The sequence below is a fragment of the Oreochromis aureus genome, linkage group 20 (assembly GCF_013358895.1).
Source record: "Oreochromis aureus strain Israel breed Guangdong linkage group 20, ZZ_aureus, whole genome shotgun sequence".
NCBI lineage: Eukaryota > Metazoa > Chordata > Actinopteri > Cichliformes > Cichlidae > Oreochromis > Oreochromis aureus.
This window is the reverse complement of record NC_052961.1, coordinates 33,592,868-33,615,199: the sequence shown is the minus strand read 5'-3', so window position 1 is coordinate 33,615,199 and position 22,332 is coordinate 33,592,868. Positions and strand designations below refer to the sequence as shown.

Sequence of the window (22,332 nt, the reverse complement as noted above, 5' to 3'; positions counted from 1 at the left end):
CAGTTGGCTCTCAAGGTTCTTGCTGTGAAGCTGTGACCGTTTGGCAGTGAACAGGAATCCTGCATGACTATAAAGTCTCTCACAGGCTGCAGATGCAGGAAGAGCTGTATTGACTTTGATCGACAGCTTCTTGATCTGAGGAAAGCCATGCAATAGATCCACACCTCCAGTGAATGGACATGAAAGGTACCTCTCCAGTTCCTCTGCTTCTGGCTTTCCTGACCCCATGGATCCATCATCTTCGTCGGTTAGGCTGCTGTTTGTCCTGGCCTCATCCAGCTCTGTGTCTAGGTGATGTCTGATGAAGTGGAGACCTGTGGAAAGACGTAAGGTTTTCAAAAGAATTAGGTCTGGTCATCATAGTGCTGTATACACTGCCAAGCTGCAGATGTTTGTTTGGAGCTAGCCTCCAAAAGCTGCCCATACACTGTGCGATTTTTGGCCCATTTTGAGACGATTTTTCAGTTGCGCAACAGTTTTGGGGATCGGCCGTGTTTTGCCTTAATCGTGTGTGCATCGTGTAGTATACATGGGGTAACAAAAAGCAGCTAACACCTCACGACCAGCTCCCAATCATCAATCGTATTGTCGCATGATAATCAAACCAGTTTGAAATCCACGACTACAACAACCAAGAGTTGAATGGACATTGCTGCTCAATCACAGCTGGCTGGTCAATGTTTTTCATTAGTAATTTAGCAGAGTTGATGTGTGTCTGAGTGAGTGAAAGACAGAGAGGGAGAGCGAGGGACAGATTTTGTATGATAAGCTTCATGTTATGGACGCACAGTTTGAGCACTCAGGTCGCATCAGAGCATCAGGCCGTATAGTGTGAGACCCTGCATCGTGACCTATGAACTTCTAACCTCTGCGATTTAATTGTACAGTTTGAGCAAGAGCTGAATAACGTGACTGAAAAAAATCGCAGTGTTTGCCCAGCTTAATGCAGACTGTTTAAACTAAACAAGCTACTGTTTCACATAATAAACCCTGTCAGCCGCAGTATTGCCTTCTGTTTTAACAGTTAAAGCAGTAGAGACGAGCTGTTTACATGTTCGTGGAACTCTAGCGTCATTAACCAGGCTAGCTGTTAGCTTATAGCTCACGCTAGCTAACCAGCGAGCAGTTAAAAAGACAGCTGAAGCTGCACAAAACACCCACAAACTTATCTCACTACAACGTAGTGCCGAAAATATGACTCGCAGCTCGAGCTCGACACAGCTGCTGTAACATAAGACTGACATCCAGCTAACCACAGCTAAAAAGATATTTAGAGAAAACTTACCGTTTCCTCAGGTTAAACGAGTTGAGTTGTTTCACGCTGGTTTGTTTTGGCTCTCACTGAAGACATAGCTGTTCTTTTGTGCTGCTTTTAAGCGAAACATTCTTTGTATGTGAGGCCAAAGATGTTCGTCCTCTTCAGCTCTAGCGTAGACTCTGCCATCACATTTCTTCTTTCCGTGTGTCCGCTACTTTGAAACGCTTGGGCCGCTCTGCCCGCCACGGTTTCAAACTGGTCATGTGACTGTATGGCCACGTCTCATTGGTAAAAAAGTTACCGGAAACTCCACTGACGGCATGTTATCTAATGTGTTAAACTAATTATTTTTTTTAAGTAACGAGTCAAATTTTGCAAATGTAGCGGAGTAAAAGTACCGTTTCTTCTTCATAAATGTACTCAAGTAAAAGTAAAAAGTATTGTGCAAAAAAGGTACTTAAAAAGTACATTTTTTTCAAAAACTTACTCAAGTAAATGTAACGGAGTAATTGTAGCTCGTTACTACCCACCTCTGGCAATATCCCAAATCCAACTGGAAGTCAGCTATTTTGAAATGAATGTGTAATTTTGGCGACAGTTTCACCTCTTTTCAGGCACCGTTCTTTGACGAACTCCTCCAAGGGATTTCATCAGATTGCCGCGATCTCCAGTGTGTGGAATCCAAAGGCCTTTGTGATGTTAAATTGCGAAGCTTTATACGTTCAGGGAAACGGGGTGGTCGTGGCGGCACGTGGAGTTTCAATCACTCGCCAAAAAGCAGTAATCTGCTGTCACTCAAAAACACAATGTCCAATCTCTCCCAGAGGTTGCAGTTATGATGAGACTCGAGCTCGGAAATGATTGTTATGTCATTTGTCAGTAATGGTTAGAGCGCCACCTAGTGGGACGACTATAATCATGATTGAATGAGATGAAATGTTAGCTGGTGGTTAAATGCATGAATTCCATCAATGTGACATCATATCGGACGTGCTGGTTTTAGGTGTTGGGCATGGCTCGACACGCCGGGGTGCGAGGGCCCTCATAACGCTGCTTGCAGCTTTAATTATTATTGGTTTTATTTATACAGTTATTCATCTTGTCTTTCTTATTTTTTCATTCTCTTTCACAAATGCTTACCTCTGGGCTTACTAAAACTGTGCACACCTACAAACACTCCCTCAAGCACGTTATCAGATATACTTATGCCAGTATTCTGTTCTATAAGTGTTCTGTTTCTGTCCTGTTTTTGCATATAAGCAAAAAACATAAATCATTTCATGACTGAGTAGTTTCATTAACTATTAATCTAAAACACTTTTTAAAAATATTTTTTGGGGCAGAGTGCCTTAATGATGTAACTGATGACTGTGTAACTGGACAGCTCTGCAGCTCCACCCATCTACCTTATCAACCTCCTGCAGACCTCTGATGTTTGCTCTCTGTGACTTGACACCCCACCTCATTGCAGAGAACTTTTGCTCTGCGCTGCCCAGAAATTATCACACACCAGATGCTCAGTGGTTACATCATACAGATGTATCGTCTCTATCTAGCTTTCAGTCGGAAACCAATGTTGTAACATTGGAGCTCTCATTTCATTGATTTTTAAGCATACTTGTGAGAAGCATACTAAGTCTAAAACATCAGTAAAAAAAAGGCAACTTTTTCCAGTTAACTTCTTCTTTGATATAAATCAAACAAGCTCAATTTAACTACACCCCGAAACCCAAGCTCATTAAAGCATACTACCTAAATAAAGTATGCAATTATAATTAATAAAAATGCTCACCTCAAACAAGACTGGGTGAGAAAATCATGCTCTACCATGTCTGTGTAGCTGGACGGGACAATGATGTCCTGGTGGTTCCCCGCCATCCCTCCTGAGCTGTTTATCGCCCATCTCCACTAATGTAAACCGCCCATCTGTTTTAAACAAAACACATAAAAACACACATAGTCATTTCCCACTGTGCCAGACCCTGAAAGAAGAGATTGCTGGGTATTCTGGTGGCAAGCAAATCCACTCCAGATGTGAACAAATTGTCCCCCTTACTAATTGCTATTGTGATTGCTGATGCTGATTTTGGATCTCTTTGGTTTGTGTAGATGGGTGTGCGAGTGCTTGCCACAATATGTTAAGTTTAGAGGTGCATGTGTACTTACAGAGGAGCTTGAGCGTGCGTCTATATGAAGCTGACGGTGTTAAAGTAATAGCTGTGAAGTAAAGCGTGCTAAAGGAAGGAGGTAAATCAAGATGACACTGCAAGATCAGTTGGAGAGCAGAACAGTGGTATACCCTGCCATAAACAGAGCCACATGTTTCTTCCCAGAGCCTGATGAAGACTTTATTTAAGGGAGCCCATTGCTTTCTTCTGTCCTGTCATCAGAACTTCTCAAAGGAACCTTCTGGCTTCCTCGTCCCTCACAGTGCATCTAATCAGGACTGATTAGGTGTGTGGTAGCCAGAAACATGCAAGGGAGTGGTGGCTGCTGCTGTGCATGTGAGGGCTTTTCCTGCATGGTCTACAGGGCTGAGAAAAAGACAGAGGAATCAGAGGATGTCATGTTGTGGCATTTCATAGGTTAGTAAAAATTGCTCCACAGATGTAAATAACAGCCCACCACGCAACAGCTGCAATCAACCTGACTGCGGTTGCAGCAACCACACTGTAATCCAAATAAACAAACAAAGGCATAATGAAAGAAATCTCGCTGTTTATGCCGGGAAATTGCCTCACCTCATCCATCTTCAGACCTTCTGTTTCTCTATCATCTATTCTTGTCCAGTTTCTGTTTGCTTTATAGGATCCTCACAGAAGAAGCTGCAGGGGAAAAACAACCCAAACGGTTACATCAGATCCCACCAAAGGCAGTGTGGTCAGCTGAATTTAGTCATACATTAGTCGTACCACAGGTAAAATCTGTAATGTGTAATCTTTGTGAAAGTACAACTGATGGTAGCAAAATATACAGCTGATGTCAAAGAAAGTCCTACAGCCCGGTCTGCAAAAAATTCACAAAGACAGAATGCAGTTAATCTTTTAATCTTGTATATAATGAAAATAAATGTGCAAAGACGACGCAGACTGCTTATGAGAAATATCCCTTTTTATTTTGATGCCAGAAACACATTTCAGAAAAAGTTACAACAGTGGCATGGTGTGTTGCCTCATTTTTGTTTTTGGTTTGTCTTTTTGTTTCAATACAGTGGTGTGCATTGGTCAGTGCTGTCACCTGACAACAAGATGGTTCCTGATTCAAACCCTTGTTGGTGCTCTTATGAGTGCACGTGCTCCCTGTGCCTACATGAGGTTTCCTCCCGTTAGTCTGACACATGCTCGTTAGAGACGTTGCTGATTCGGAATTGGCCGTGAATGTGAAGCTGAGAAAATGCTTATATGTGTGTTCAGTTAAAATGTCCTCTGAAGCGTTTTGCTCAGTAAGACTGCAAATGTACTAAATAAATATAAGTGCATTACTTTATTATGGTTTTTCTGGGGCCTTTTAATGTCACTACACATGGTGAAGTCTACCAGCTGTTCATGTTTTACATCAAGATATTGTTCCTTAATTGTTAAACTATTTGCTTATGAGATTTTTTTTGTAATGAACCTTTGCTACCTTTAATTTTCAACCTAAAGAAGACACAACTTCTTTAGAACATTCTTTTTCTATCAAATCACATGTTAATAACCTGTTTGAATATCCTACTGGTTATTAAGTAACCTATAGGTTCTTGAAGTGATCTTTAAGCATAAGTTTTCCTGGGTTTTCACCAACTTTTTTAAAATTCTTTTTGCTGGAATTAAATCCAAAATTAACATTTTTTCCTAAATTTTATATATTTAAAGATTCAGTTTGATTTAATGTTTAGTTACATTTTTAAGCAGATCCATTTTTTAAAAAGAAACCTGCTCCTTAAGTGGTTAAAGTAAAGAAAATAGGGCCCTCTTAAAATGGCACTAATTAGTTTTAAGTCACAGGTGCTTGAACTCCAGCTGAAGTGCCTAATTCCCACAAATATTTATCAGATTAAGGCAATTTTAATTAACAGCCTGGTTGGAAAATCCTTGAATATTCTGAGAATATTACATCGAGTGTAGTATTTGTAGTTTTGGGGAGATAAAAAATTCTCAAAACTTCCCTACTTCATTGCAAGCGGCCCTTGGCCTTTGTGGGTTTAAGTGGTCCAAAAATGGAAGATTTTCCAAGTTTTTTACATTCAAAACATTAAAACCATTATTATATCCACAGATAATTCCTACAACTGTAGCATCAGGTTAAAGAGAATTCTTCATTAAACAAACTTCCATCTCTTGTCATTGCTTTTGGACAGTTTCAAATTGTTATACTTGGTATTCAGAGATTAATTCATGGAAAGTCCAGGCTTAATTTAAGAATAAAAATGAATAGAAAAAAATGGGTATAAAAATTATTTCCTTCTTTATTTTATTCATAACTTCCTTATTTATTTATTTTTAAATCTGAGTTTTCTATGTTTGTCTGAATATTTTATTAGTATCAGTTGCTTAATTGTTTTAATAATAAATGAATCTTTAAAATAATTATACAAATGTGGTTTTATTGAATATGCGTTTGTTCTATTTATTTTTGTGAGAAATTTTAATTCCTACAGATCTTGTGTTGACAGACCTGCCTTTCTTTGTCTATCAGTTAAATATTTAACCGTTTTCCCCCAAAATAAAAGTCTGCTTGAATACAAAAAACCGACCTGACTTTTTAAAGTAAACTTTGAAAAAACAAAAAACAAAACAAACAAACAGAAAACAAAACAGCTCAACACTATTCGTGTTTAAAGTCTGCCTGTCTTTTTTACATTAAAGAGTCTGCGACGTCAGGTACAGATATCCGGTCCGATCCAGTGGAGTAACATTTAGGTCCGAGACGACAACTTTCAATATAGACTAATTATAAGCAGCTTCTTCTTTAAAAAACGAAAAAAAAGTGGTTCGGGGAACAAAAAGCCTATCATCATCATCGTCATCATCATTTCCGCAAGCTCTTTCCAGCACACCGCTGCAGTAGGTACGTCTATTGTAGTTGTGCAGCACAGCAGCCCTGAACAACAAACTCTTTCTGCCCCGCTCCCCTTTATTGAACAAGCCAAAAGGCTTTTGATGCTTTCATGTTCTGTCGGAAATTATACAAATTAAGACTAATTGCCCATGAAAATCCGAATAACTGGATAAGTGCATTCTGCATGGTGATGTATTTTTTTTATTTTAATTGTTCACTGGCCAGTCAGCACCTAAATGCATCATTTTGAATCATGTGTTTCTTTTTATTAAAAGCAACTTGCACTTCAACATGATGCAAAGGCTTCGGAATACCTTGAATCATTTATGCAATTCAAAAATTACACAAATATGAGTGTCGATCTTTAAAAACAGTATTTTATTTTTTTTGTATGAAAATAGAACATAAGAACTTAAATGCCGCATTATTGAAGACACCCCCCTTCTCATTTCACTCACTCTGTCGCTGTGCACAAACACGTTCACCCTGTGGGCTCGGCGGTGGGAGCGTTGGCAGCCTGTGGAGGGGCTGGGAAGTGAGAGTCGGTTAGGGTGATGAGGAAACGAGTTGATGTGCCCTGGAAGTAATTCTTTCACCCTTCTCCCCTCCCCCTTCCCCAAAGGACACACAAGATGGGAGAGAGAGCAACGGGACCACCATCACCAACCACCGGTAGCCTTCAGCACGTGGGGACCCGGGGTGATCATCCACATTCCAGCTTGTGGGCTGGAACTCCTGCTCGTTATCTGGCACCATGTTTTCACTTTCTGATACCTTTAAAAAGCACCCTAATTATACCAGCACATTAATTTCAATAAAGTGGTTTTGCATTTTTGTATAACGCATTTAAGGGTAAAAATGTTTTTCAAGTTTAATGCCCCCCCCCCCCCAATTAAAAATAACAATCGAGAAATGATGATGAAGTGGTGTTATGAGAAATCTTATGTTCTTGATGGTTCTTAAAAAGTAGATTCCAATTGTAGCTAAATATTGATGTACTTATTCCAAAAAAGGCTCAAATAAACAAATGCTACATTTAATAAACAGAAAATACATTTTTTTAAATTAGCAGTGGTTTCCTCATTATTGTTGAGTTTCTTAAAAAAGACAAGAAAAAAAAAAAGAAGCAAAGCATCGAACAAGTGCATTCATAGCTTAACAACTAAGTCCTCCCCTCTCTCTCTAAACTACTCAAGTCTGGGCACAGTCTGCATTTTAGACATTTTAGAAGCTTCTGTTTTCAAGCATCTTTCTAATTGTTTTAAAGGTTTCCTTGTTTAAAATGAACGCGCAGAGTGAAGATAAGCTGCAGGTGTTATAACTGAAACTAGTACTGCTAACTGGGAGGACTGGCTGCAAGCTGCTGAAAAACCAGTAAAGCTGTCGCTGGTTAGAAAAAAAAAGTTTGTGAAAGTGGCCTGACGTCACACTCCCATAATGCTTACCGCCCCATAACTCCGCTGCAGCCTGAGGAGAGCCAGACACACTCTCAGGCCCTGAATATAGAAAAATTATTGGGAAAAATCGGAAAAAATACCCAAGCAACAGATCGGGAGGAGAAAAGAGCGTGGAGCGGTGGCGTGGGGTCTCCCACAGCGGGTTTTTGGTCCGGTCCGGGATGGGAGGCTACCGGGAGTCCTTGTGAAATTGACTAATGCGATGCTGGAAACTTTCTGGTGGGTAAACTGCTGGTTTTTTTCCTCTAAGCGCTCATATTGTGGCTTCACGTCCTCCCGTGTGCATGTGTGCCTTTGCTACAACTTTCCGAGCCTCGTATCAGCCCTCAGTTGTCTCTGAGTGACACTTGAATTGTTGTGAACGTGTTGTTACCGTCGCACGATCGGACTTTGCGCTATTTTTTTTTTTTCTTTAGTGGCACCGTGTAAGAAGCCTGGCTATTTAATTCACAATTACGCGATCGTCTCCTCTGCCTCGTCTTCTTCTTCTTCAGTTTTTTTTAAAAACGTTTTCTTGTTTTTGCTCGATGAATATGTTGCAAACGCGATCTGTAAAGTTGTTCCACACGGCGCACTTCGTGCAGCGGCCCCTCGCTGTTGACGTTTGATGTACTTTTGCAAGTTTTCGGCGATCTTGTGATTTTTAAGCAATTTTCGAACATTCATGAAGTGTGCAGTGCCGCTGCACGGGAGAGGGAGATCGAGAGAACGTCCTGTTGCGTGTGTTTGTTGACCAGAGGGGAAAAAACAAATTTGCTGAAACGTGCACGGATGTTTATGCCCATCACAGATTCTTTAAATAAGTTTTGCGACCGATATTCAGTCGCCCTCCTTGAACCCTGAAGCCATTGTTGCTGTCTGAATCGAGCCGTCCACTAGGTTGTGGTTTATGTCACAGTTCGGATGTTTTGCTGGGAGAGTGTGCGCTTTTCCTTGAAAGAGGGGGGTAAATAACAACCAAGACTCTGCCAAAGAGCCGTGGTGGTTGGGGTCACAGTGTGGGGGTTCAGTTTGTGCACTTGTTTCTGATTTGGCTGCACGCTTTTTGCGTATTTACTGTCACTCAGGAGGGAGGAAATGAGTACAAACAACGGTGGAAGTAACCCAAAAGTAACCAACTTTGCAGAGGACTGAACAGAAAGCTGTCTCTCCTATTGGGAGATTGTTGCATTGTGCTGTTTTTCATTTGCATTTCATATTGTTATTCCAGCAACATTACATTTCAAGATTAGCAAACTTTTCCCCTGTTCTGCATAAAGCATGAACTCTGGCTGAACTTTGGGATATTTAAGGTGTTTTCGTGACATCACCTGTAAACTATAAGCAGACATCCTGTGATTGTACAGGAAAGTGCACATCCACGGTGGGAGATTCCACTATACGCGTACACAGTTTTCCATTACCAAGTTATCCATCATCATTTGAGCACACTAAAAATGACAATATGGAAGTACATCGGCCAACATAAGTATCAGCTGTTGATATAGCTGCGTATTGTTGTTGTTTTCCATCATTTGTAGCAGCGTGGAAATGTTCAAAGATACTGTGAGGAAAGGAAGGTACTTTAGGACAGTTAACAAGAACAGAACTGTGGACATTTGTGTCAGCATCTGCTGTTGGCTAGATTGTTATTTTAAACATAGAAATCATCCCAGACTTTGATGATCAATGTAACCTAAAAGCAAAAAAACAAAACAAAAACAAAAGATCAACTTACTTCCACAAACATAAAGGCTCAAAAATGATTGATTGATTTTTCAGTTAATGTAGGAGAAATACCACATGACGTGTCACATTAGTTTTAAGAAGCCATTAGTCATTTTGTGAGTTATTAAGAAAATACATACACGATATATTAGACATGCACAGGTTGTGAAATTCTAGACTGATGCTGATGTTTAAATTAGCAATTCGATTGGTAGCTGATGATATTTTTTCAGTATTTTTATTTTGTTTCTGTTGTTAGGACACAAAGTAATCTTATTTGAAAACAAAGCTAATCTGTGTTAGTCTTTCAGCTTTTTATTGCACAATATTTGTGCATCTAGTGAGTACAAAATTAATGTGCAATTAAAGATAAATATCAGCTCCTGATATCAATAAATCTTGCCTTGACATTAGGTAATCCTGCTGATTTGTGTAGAAAATGATGCGATGAGTCACTTAGTAAGATGTCAATTAATTTATTTTACTGGAATCAATAAAGTTTTCGAACTGAAGGTAACTTCTGCCTTATGGTTCAAGGTCAAATGCATATTTTGCTTGCTACTAAATCCACAAACACAATTTCAGTGCATGCAGCTATAAATCAAGTCAAACATTTTGTTATAGTTCATATGAATAATGTGATATAGCTGGACTACCAGTCAGAAAAGTCATACTCACTTTTCAGGTATAAAAGGTAGCTTAAAAGGCTAAATTCAGATCAGCATGTAATGAACTTTAGGTAGGTTTTTCCCTCCAACTTCACGCCTACATGTCTGAGCCAAGCATGTAACATCAAGGCCTCCAGCTACATAATAAGGAAATGGAAGTGAGGTTGTCACGAGACAATGCCTTTGCTGGTCGCTCTGCAAGTTGAGACCCATGTGTTGATGTTTGCTGCTCTCTCACTACAACCGCTCGGCTGACGATGGATCTGCCCCATGGAGCTTTAGCCAGATTTCAATTCTCACACGTGGAGCATTGAAGAAGATGGCTGTTTTATTTTTTTTTACATGCAGTGACAGATGATATATGAAAATAATGGTATTTGAACAGAATAGTATTTTCCCCCACAAATTCACAGAAGCTCACGCTAATTCCCATCAGTATGTGTGTTTTCAGAATGATTATCTGCACTCTAAAGCACAAAAAAACCCTCAAGAAACTCCAAGACTCCAGTACTCCTACTATATATTTTTTCCTCACACATAACCATCTAATGATTCATGTTATTCTGCTGCCTGAGCTTTCAGATCTGCTCTGCTCAGTTGAGCACAGTCTTTGCTTGAGTCCACTGAGCCAGCTTCTTCTCATTAACTTCCATGCATTGCCTTACATTACTTCCATGCCCCTGTGGTCGAGAGGCAGCACGTTTCATGTTTGCCTTTGTGATTGAGCGAACGTGGGTGCCTGCGAGAGCACACACACTTGCCTGTTTGCAAGATATGTGTGTGTGCAAGTGTGTGTCTGCGCTCCTTTTTAGTGTGTGTGAATGAGAGATCGCTGTTTTTTTGAGTCCAAGGGAGGACTTCTTCTCTGAAAATCCCCCTCACAATTCCTTGCACCTCTTCGGGCAGCAGTGGTGGTGGCGGCAGCGACAGCAGCGACGGCGGTGGCAGCAGCAGCAACAGCAGGCTGATTACCATGAGAAAGGAGCATCAGTTGGGTTAATGGGAGGGACAGCCCTCTGAGGGGACAAATGGTAGTTAATAACCAGGGAAGAATCGGAAAAGCTCTGATCCCTCGCTTTGTACTTTTTCACCTTCTAGAGGCACGGATGGGATGGGGTTGGAGGGGGTGGGTGAGGGAGCAAGGGACACTGGGTTCATGGTAGAATGGATGCGGCTTCCTGACAGGCTGTAGGAAAACTGTACTATGTGTTACTTTCTCAGGAGTGGCACTGGGAACCTGAGCACTGCAACAGAATACAGGGCATTGCTAGAGCTGTTAAGTGTGTGCATGTGTAAGCACTGGGCAGCGTCCATACAAGAGTGTGTGGACGTAAGTACATTTGGTGTCATGGGATCAGTGTTCAGGTTTTTACTGAAAACAAGTAATGCTTTACACATTATTTGATACTTTTCCTAAAAGTAATGCAATTCGTTTCTTCTTAACGAATTACCTGCCGGAGAAGGTAATTTGTTACCCTATTTGATACATTACTTTTGTGTTACTCTGTAAAATGACTTTAAACACATTATCGCATAATTATCTATATAAACCATAGGCTATAATTATAATCCCTATCTTTTAGTTTTAAAATTGAGCCCAAAGAGAGTTCATAGTGATGCAGCTGCAGAAACATGAACAGGTAGAAATGAAGGCTACAATGGTGCAAGCCTGACTGCTCGTCACTGTTTTTGTTATCTGTTGTCCATATTTCCACTTCCTAAAAGCTGTAGCCCACGCCGCATTTTTCCTCCTTTCTTCATACAGACAGAAATCAGCTAATAGTAGGGCAAGTGCACAGGAAGAAAGAAAACATGTTAACTTGATGCTTTTTTCTTTCTGTCTGCCTGGTGTGCAAACAGCTAAAGAATCTTTGTAAAACAATGTCACAATGTAATTGTAACTAACATGTCACTGTGTTACTGAAAAATGTAATGTGATTACAGAAACATTACACTCAACACTGCATGGGACTAGCAGGGAAACAGATATTTCATTTAATTTATTTGCAGTATGTGAGGCTTCACACATTAGCTGCTGGGCTTTCTTTGATTAAAACAAGCGAATATTATCAAAAGCTATATTTGACGTCTTGATGATTTTCACTGGTTTTAATCATAGTTTTTCCAGTATTAGACTGTATTTATTTTATTTAGGAAAATTGGTCGTGCAACTTCTTTATTACTATTATTATGAAATTAGTATTTTTTTGTTAAATTAATATAAGCGCCTTTGTAGAATCCAAAAAGTTAAGCTTTATTGTCCCATGAAGCCTGATAATCAAGTCTACCTTGTAGTCTGAAGTCCAAGTATTACATACTCAATTAAAATAGGATAAAAACAGACTTGGATATCCTACCTTTTTCAAATGTTAAATTTGTGGGCTATTAAACATAGCATTACACATCAGACGTTTGTTGGATGGAATGGTTTTGCTGTATAGATTGCAATGTGATCGCTAGCCTACCATAGCTAATACCATTGCTAATGTCTACCAAAGCTAATGTCAGGTAACATTAGCAAAGTTTCAGTACATAGAACAAGGAAAATATTACTGAAACTTTTTGGTGACTTTTTGTTCTTGTGCATCATAATCATAACATTATCGTTATAATAACAATACCAGTGGAACTGCTGCTTTAGCTAAATGTGGCTAGTAACTGGTGGGTAATATTAGCTAAAGTTGACTGACCTTACTATTAAGTCTGTATGCTGAGTTTATGACTTTTTAGTGTGGAAGATTATTAATTAATTAATTAATTAATTGACCAGATATTCTTAACACCATGTGTATGGACAGAACCCATGTTGAAGTCATATATAATTTAGATGGTTTTTAGTTCACATGATATTAAAGGCTAAGAAGTAAGCTAGTAAGTTGAGGCATTGGGGACAAAGATTGTTGGGTGCATAAATATGTCCAAAACATCAATCTTTATCCCCATTTTTACTAAATACAACAATATGTACATTTACAACATTTAGCTGGCAGCTATGACAGAGAGAAAACGATGTTTTGCTGTATATTACACTGATTGAAAACAGGCATACAAATGAGTGGAGGAGCTTACATAGGCACATAAACTCTCACGTACGCACAGATATTTACAAGGCTAATTAAAGTAAAAAAAAAAAAACCAAAAACCCAACAACAACAAAAGAACACTCACATTGTCATTTTTACTATGCATAGGCACAAAGTTAATAATACAGGCACACATGCTCTCATTTACTCACTCTTGCAGAGGTTTTTCGGACCCGTGCACATTCTGATGGGTGCTGCAGTGTGCTGGTCAGAAATAGTATGAGGATGTGAGATGCTTGAACCACATACTGCCACTTTTCCTCGTGGATCTTTTTCTAGGAAGAACAGGGCAGCTGTGGCTTTTCAGAACCTAGATTCATCCATCAACGAGCACCCATGGTTTACACCACACAAAACACACATACACACCCTCTTTCCTCTCCCTCATTCACCTCTAGTCCTTCCCCCTTTCTCCAATTCAATACATCCTCATTTCTTTCCGTCCTCTCTCTTTTGCTTTTTATCGTTCTTGCTTTTTTTTTTTCAAAGTTTGTCCACCTTTTCCCCCTCTCTTTTGCCCTTCATCCAGCCCCAGGCCACTTCCGCCAGGCTGTCTGCTACAGATTTATTAATAGGCTCGTCTCTCTCCAGTAAACACAGCATTGGTTTAGGGGGTCGTCTCTCAGGCACTGATAGACTTGTACTTAACCTTAGGCACTGACCGACTCGGGAATAATAGAAGGTCTGTTGGTTCCAAGGATGATCCACTGCAGACCAAGTAAAAGAGGGGAACAGTTGGAAATAAACACAAGTAGGAAATAGTTTGCAGTAAAAGACTGAAAAATGTACACATCTGGTCAGGTGGAGTTTGGTAGGTGAAAGGACAAGGTGGCAGAAGTGGGATGAAATGTAAAAAATGTCATGCGATTTTACTACAGGCAATACAGCTCACACCTCACCCTGTTCATCTACTATTGATTTATGCCACCACATGACAACAACAGATGGAGATTTCCCATTTGTCATGGACTTATGTTAAATATTGTTGGAAACAGTTGGTCCATCTTAACTGATCATTCACTATGCCCAAACCCCCTTTAGTTAAGGTCAATTCATGGTTTCTGTAAACTCAAAACAGACTAGCACAAGCTTCTGTGTATATACCACTGGGGGTTCATGGACACATTCCTACCTAGAAAACATGATGTTGACCTCTTGACACCAAGAAAGGGGCTGTTTTTTGTTTAAAAAAAAAATCATTTTTGTGTTACTAACATAAAAAAGTAAAGAGAACCTAAAGATTAGAGATTAGGAGAGAGGATGTGAAATGTAAAAGAACAGTCTGCTCAGATAATCATGTGCTATAACTTGGCTTTTACTGTTTCAATGAGTCAGCAAACTTCTTGACTGTTAGGTAATATTATCAAATAAATGGTGAGACAAATTTAAAGATAGATACTGAATGGAGAGATTTGTTTTTAAAAGGACAGGACTAACAAACGTTTTTGCATTTTTTTGATCATAGTCAGTAGTATACAAAGTTGGGACTCTCATTTCTTACAAAGACGACCATTGATATACCTAACAGATTATAGCTGTCGTTGCTGGCGACCTATTCAGGGTGTACATTGCTTTTAACCGCATGACAGCTCAAGGGCTGAGAGCTGCGACATTAATTCGATACGGGGTGGCTGTAGTTTAGGAGGTGGAGCAGGGTCTACATGCCGTATATCCATGGGGAAGATCCCAAGTTGCTCTCTGATGCATCCATCAGAGTCTGAATGTGTGTGAATGTTAAATAGAAAGGTAGATTGATATATATTATAGCTGATGCAGACAGCAATATTGTTTTTTAATGTACTTTTTAAAGTTTCCCTTTTGTGATAGGGATTTTTTTTTTTTTTTTCAAAAAGAGTTAGCCAGTGCTAAATTTCTACAATGCATAAACATTAGTGATTGCCATTGGTTGAATTCAAGTCAGGTGATCTGAACTTTGGAAGGTGAGTTTCTGCTTATACTAATGGTCGTCCAGTGTATTGGTACATTTCTAAATTAACCCAACTTTCCTGGTAATCTTTTATTATTTGTATTGCTTATCTTAAAAAAACCAAAACAATAAAACAAACAAACCCAAAGTAAAAACTTAAAACATTACTTCCCACATAACAGGCAAACATCAGCATTCTTACCAGCTACGGAGCCATTAAAAGGCATGACAGTAAGGAAATTGCATTTTTCTTGTATTGCACTGAACTGCTAAGTTCCTGTATTACATTACGGCTTTTTAAACTACCCCAAATGTAACAGAGAAGGGGTGGGATTAGACCTCTGCTACAAACTCATAAATTTATGCCAAAGTATAACAAAAAGAGTCTTTGACATTCTTATGATTTATCCACAAGTGCCTTACTAGTTTCATACATTTGAAACTAGTTTTAAAAATAACATGAAAAAAGAAAGCAAATACGCTAAACCAGAAAACTAAAAGCCAGTGTATTGGTACATTCTTAAAATAGCAGGAATTTGTGCCAATCATGATTTACATTACTGAAGAAAGTTTCTGTAATAGGTGAGCAGTAACTTCAATTGGAGTTGCTGAAAAAATGACACCCAGGGTGGATTAAAATCTATTACTAGAAAATTATTATAATCCCATCTCCCTTTGAAAAATACGGTCAGGACATACAATTTGGTTTGCTGTTGTAAACTGTAGTTAACTGGGTATGCTACATTTATAGTTTATGTAAATGATTCTGTGAGATTCACTTTGAGCTTTGTAAAATTTAAAAAAAAAAGCCTTTACTTTTATATACATATATTTGAATATATTTTTATATATACGACTCTTAGTACAAATAGAGCTTCAAAGGCCTGTCAAGCTGTTTTAGGTTTTGCTAAGATATACTTCAACAGTTGTTATTTGGTGAGTTTTTGTTTTCTTTTGTTAAAAACAAAATATCATTACTTGACTATAAATGTAACTATAAACCTTTTGGCATTTTTTTGTAACCTTACGAGGTACCATAGGAAGGTAAAAAAAAATAATCAGGTCCAAGTTAGAGAAGATAAAATATTTTAGAAGCATCTGCATAAACTGACTGTCCTTTAGAGGAGCACTTTTTTAAAAAAGAAAAAAAAAGAAAGAAAACAAGACAAAAAACTAATTGCTGTTGATTTTAGCTGACATTATCCTTGCAGCCAGTTTCAAGGATGACCTCAGTTGTGCATTTCTGCCATGAAAAAAAACCCCAAAACAGAATAATACACTTGTTTTATGCTTTTGGTGTCTATGAATTCACTGAAATCATAATTTTTATTTTCATTATCACTGAAATTTATTCTTTCAAGCAAGTGAATAATAGTTGAGTCTGTAACATGTTAGGACTGTTTAAAACACAAGTTTGTGTGTTTCTTTTTCTTAATAGTTATTTATATTTTATTAATGACTTGTCTATTTGAGCATTAACTCTTTTAATTCACTTCACGCAAACTTTTCATTGTAAAAGAGCATTTTAGGTGTTTTTCCTTTTAATGAAATGCCTGATGTCTGGTTGGCATTTATATAGGTTTCTTGCTGGAGGTTTAGGCTGCAGATGGGGATTATCTTCAGTTCTTGTTTAAAACAACAAAGAAAACGTTTTTGTTCGTACCAGCAGTACAGAACCCAGATTCATTCAGTGCACTGGCACATAAGAAATATTTACATAAGAGAAGCTACAACTAGTGATTTTTAATTATATTATTATATAATATAATATTATATTTTCAAATCTGTCAATACAAAATACAAACAATTCTGCAATCTGTTACAGGTTGGTTGTCTGGTGATTGAATTATTATTAAAAGTTTGATGGAACAAAGTTTTACAGCCAAACATATTTAATTATTTTTAGGGCTACAAATAGTTGATTAATGACTTTGTCAGTCCTCAAAGCATGTTTAAAATGGCATGTTGAGATCATAAAAATTTACAATATAAATAGTTTTAACTCTAAATATTTAAATTTTTGGAATTTTAATTTTTGCATGTGAAAATTGTAGACCTTTTCTCTAATTTTTGTAATCGGGAACAGGAGGTTTTCTAAAAAGCAGAATGTTGTCCAACAACAGGGAATGTAGCACCTTTGAAGTGTTTTTATTCTTTTCTCTTCACTACCATTCTATCCAGATTTTGTTAAATTTCAATATTTTTTCCGTGACTGTGCCAATAGCGTGATGTGTTCGCGATCATCAGCATTCCTAATATCATCTGTTCACGTGCAAAGTTTTCAATCTGAGCCAAAAGTGGAAGTATTGTGGTGCGCTGCTGTGGTGCGCTGTAGCCGAGGAATGCACCAGTACCGGACCATCTAGTGCACACACGCTCAGTGAAGTATGTCAGAGAGTTGTTTGGGATCAACACGTGACTCAGAACAGAATTATGCGTGTGTGTATTTTACTGGCACAGTAATATCTGGAATATGGACCTGATGTCGAATGAAATCAGTCACACACACACACACTCCTGACTCACACATGCCCTCCCCTTTCTCTTTCTCTTTCGCACACACATTCAGCTACAGTAGTACTGATACATGAGTGCGCCGCTCCTGAGTCATCCTCAGGAAAAAGCGGGCAGCATAGAAAAAGCAGAATGTAGCCACACTGTCTGATGACACAGTGCTTCTTCCTTTCTCTGAAGTGATTTTAATAATGCCTGTGCCACCCCACCCTGCTCAACAATCCAGTGCTTGCTAAGTATTGCCAAGCAAAACCTTCAGCTCCCTCAGTAGAAGTAAGTTTCTCTGCTGCTTGTGCCAGCTGAAGTGAGTGATGACTTTGAGCATGGAGAAAAAGAGGCACATCATCAGCTCGTACCTATGCACTTCTGATTTTAAACACTGGGAACATGATTCATGTAGGACTTGCTTTCTGCTTGCAAGTACTCAGTGTTTATCTGTGCCTTTATAACGTAGTTGTGGTTGCTTTCATTTTACAGTTGCTACTTAACCAACAGATTCTCTTTAGTGAATTCATTGGTAGACAAAATACTTGCATTTCTTATTCAAAAATGTGCATCACCACGGCGTAAAACTGCTGTGACATATAAAGCAAAGTGCACACAAAGTTAAAAAGTATGTGGCGGTGCCACTGAAATATACATGTATTTGTTTATAAGCTGTACATAAAAGGACGCAGTAACATCAATATATAGAGATACTGCAGGGGAAATATCTTTAAGGTATCTGTGAGTAAGTATATCATTACATCATGTAATCATCATTACATTGCACCATTAAAGAAAATTTTTTTTTAAGGGGGAGGTTGAAACTGTTATTTCTCTATCATAAGTATTAGTTTTATATACAACAGATAAGATAAAACAGCACTTTTCATGGAGTTGAATGAACAGAATGACAGCACCAAGGCCCAGTATAAGATAAATAGGTACTATTTTAAACTGTGAATCAAGCAAAGCTATTCTGGTAGAGTCCAAGAATAAAAAATATATTGCTCAAAATAATCTGAATAGATCAAGTTTAAGCATGGCCAGATAAACATTTTGCTCTGGGGCAGGAACTCATTTTGGGCCACCTCTGTTTCAGTAAGACAGTGATAATTAAATACTATAAATATAATGCCATAAAATGCCCTTGTATTTGCGTTTATTTACTTCAACGTTTGTTGAGTAGAGTACATTATTACTTCAGTTTTTGAAAACCTTAAGTAAATATATGCTTTGTAAAACCCTAAAATTAAACTTGTTTCATGATTTTTAATAATAGTAGTCCTGTTACTAATGTTAATATGAATAATATTAAAAATAGCTGAAAACCTGATTAGCAAGATAATGCTCTCTATTTTTAAAAAAACGCGAGGAAAAAATACAGAATCTGCATCTAACGTGTTGCTATCGGTACCATGGATTAATTTTTAATAAAATAAAATATGTGATTAAACCATATGAACTTAAACCACATGAGACCAAAGGCTACTCTGCTAAGCTAACCTAGCTATGTATAAAAACAATTTTTATACTTCATAAAGTTCGGCTCAATCAGTTGTAACACTAATTAACTCTTTACCGCTTGAAAGGAGCAACACATGAAGCTCTTTTCTGACCTTTGTAAAATGGTTAAAATACATCACTCCTCTTATTAAAATAACAACTATCTTGGTGTATGGTTGAAAATCTTTGTGTTTTACTAGATGGGATAAAAACCTGTTGTGTCTCGATACATGTCCATATTTTTTAAGGTTGCTCATTAGAAATAGGGTCTCGTGACTGCAGGCTCTGTGTACTACAATGGATCTAAAAGGCTGCTTTAAGGAACCTGAGCATGTTATTAAGTGTCAAACTACTATGAATAAGTTATGAGCAAGGCTTCACTTTAGAGTGGGACATATGTGTAATTAAGAACAATTAACAGTTGTAGACTGGTAGATTAAGACTTTTAAAGTAGACTGTATTAATGAAGTACTATTAAAGGAGAACACCAGTTCTAATTGTGCTGCCACATTGCAAGCACACAGTAAACAATGCATATTAAGATCTTGATTGATATATAACATTGATGTGTAACTTATTGATTGGTGGCATCTTATAGTCCAGAGACATGCATGTTGGGTCACTAGTGAATCTACAGTGGGCCTGGATGTGACAGATAAAGTGCTTACAGTTTACAGGATAAAATGCTGTATGAATTTATAGTTATATGTGCTTTATTGTCTAAATTGCTTTAAGTGGTTAGTAAGACTAGAAGAGTGGTATATAAGTGTGAGGAGATAACTGTAAGTAATTCAGTTCAATTTTTCTTTTATTTATATAGCACCAAATCACAACAAGAGTCACCTCAAGGCACTTTATATTGTAAGCTAGAGACCCTACAATAATACAAAGGAAACCCCAACAATCAGACGACGTTCTTTGAGCAAGCACTTGGGGACAGTGGGAAGGAAAAACTTCCTTTGAACAGGAAGAAATCTCCAGCGGAACCAGGCTCAGGGAGGGGCAGGCAACTGCCATGACCGGTTGGGGGTGAGGGAAAGATTCACCTAATTAGGAGGAGGTTGAGATAAACCTTTGTTATTGGACCAGTAGCTTTAGAATGTTGTCACACAAAATAATACGCAGGTAAGCCTTAAGCTATTGAATGGCCGGTGGACAGTATGCTCACCTAATAGTTAAACACTTTTTGGCTAAATTATTTGAGCTGGAAAAGAACTCAAAAATTAGAGCAACAAATTCAAAAGTCAAAAGTTTAGAGAATTCAAATATTTTATTACCTGTTATGTAATATTTGTAATATTTTAGTTATAGTTGAAATACCTATAAAAAATATTAATGATAATAATAATAATAGTAATACCAATAATAATAAATAATAGATTATATTTAATTTAATTACTTTAGGCAAACGCGATAATGCAATTACATATTACATATTGCAATTACTGATATAAATTACTCATTATTTTGGTTTCCGCCCCAATCATAGCACAGAAACTGCTCTGTTAAGAATTACCAATGACCTTCTGATGGCAGCAGATTCTGGTCTCCTATCCATTCTCATCCTTCTTGATCTTAGTGCGGCGTTTGATACCATTTCTCACAATATTCTCCTGAACCGGTTAGCTTCCATTGGTATTAGTCATACCCCCCTTGCCTGGTTTACCTCCTATCTCTCAGACCGCACTCAGTTTATCCAACTTAAATCCCATTCTTCAACTCTCTTTCCTGTTTCTGCTGGTGTACCCCAGGGTTCAGTATTGGGGACTCTTTTATTCATTATTTATATGCTTCCTCTTGGTTATATATTCCGAAAATATAATATAAATTTCCACTGTTATGCCGATGACACCCAGCTCTACCTTTCTTCTAAACCCAATTCATCCCTCCCACCTACCTCCCTCTCAGACTGTCTTATTGAGATTAGTTCCTGGTTCTCCTCCAATTTCCTCAAACTTAACAGTAATAAAACTGAAGTTTTACTTGTTGGTACACCATCTATCTTAACCAAATCCCACAGCTTTTCCATTAACATTGAAAATTCTCCCACCCTTCCCTCCCCTCAGGTTAAGAGTTTGGGCGTCATACTTGATAATACTCTTTCATTCCAGTCTCACATTAATTACACAACCCGGTCTGCTTACTTCCATTTACGTAATATTAACCGACTCCGTCCCTTCCTTACCCCTCATGCTGCTGCCATCCTTGTCCATAGTCTTATTACATCCCGTATTGATTACTGTAATTCCTCCTATTTGGTCTCCCTAAAAGGTCCTTTCATAAACTCCAACTTCTTCAAAATTCTGCAGCTCGGATCATAGCCCGTACTCCGTTAAGTGCTCATATTACCCCAGTTCTTCAGCAGCTTCACTGGTTGCCCATAGAAGCCAGGATAAATTTTAAAATCTTACTCCTTACTTACAAGTGTATCCATAAATCTGCTCCTTCATATTTGTGTGACCTGCTCCATATCACCACTGTTTCCGCCCTCTCAGATCATCATCTGCTATTCATCTTACTGTTCCGTCCTCACACCTTATTACTATGGGGAACAGAGCTTTCAGTCGCTCTGCTCCCGGCTCTGGAACTCTCTTCCCCTGCACTAAGAAATATTGACTCCCTCTCCGTATTTAAGACACAGCTCAAAACACATCTGTTTAAACTGGCTTATTCGCTTTAATGCTGATTTTATCTGTTGTCACGCTCTGTTTTGTAATTTTAACTTATTTTATAATAATAATAATAATAATGATAATACATTTTATTTGAGGGCGCCTTTCAGAAACCCAAGGTCACCTTACAAAAAACACAATTAATAAAAGGAACAGTAGTCATAATATACATAAAATATGTATTTTATGACTACTGCTCCTTTTATTAATTGTGTTTCTGTAAGGTGACCTTGGGTTTCTGAAAGGCGCCTCAAATAAAATGTATCATTATTATTATTATTATTATTATTATTATTATTATTATTATTATTATTATTATTTAGCGCTTAGGTTTACAGTGGGCCTTAAGACAACCTGTTACCTCATAAAATAAATAGTGATAGTTGAGTTATATTATTTTGAGTCATGTCTTAGTAAAAATTGAGGGAACTGAGATCATCTATAATAATATGTTACTTGGGTATGCCAAAGGAAAATGTTTAAGTTTAAACTTTAGATATTAAGCCAAACAGTTATTG

At 38.0% G+C, this 22,332-nt stretch overlaps 1 protein-coding gene and 1 long non-coding RNA gene across 4 annotated transcripts in view; one reads left to right on the top strand and one right to left on the bottom strand.

Moving 5' to 3' along the window:
* Nucleotides 1-256: 256 nt before the first annotated feature.
* LOC120435095 lies at nucleotides 257-6,925 on the bottom strand. The gene is made up of 4 exons (XR_005609513.1): nucleotides 6,757-6,925; nucleotides 4,000-4,083; nucleotides 3,051-3,792; nucleotides 257-314 (listed from the first exon to the last, which is right to left on the bottom strand). It is a non-coding gene; the product is annotated as an uncharacterized LOC120435095 (long non-coding RNA).
* A 564-nt stretch (nucleotides 6,926-7,489) lies between these two features.
* The window catches only part of plagl2 (pleiomorphic adenoma gene-like 2), a 52,649-nt gene continuing 37,806 nt past the window's right edge, over nucleotides 7,490-22,332 (top strand). For all 3 annotated transcript variants that reach the window (XM_031750119.2, XM_039604007.1, XM_039604008.1), the window contains exon 1: nucleotides 7,490-7,974. The gene's annotated coding sequence lies outside the window, so the exon portion shown is untranslated. The remainder of the gene's footprint in view (nucleotides 7,975-22,332) is intronic.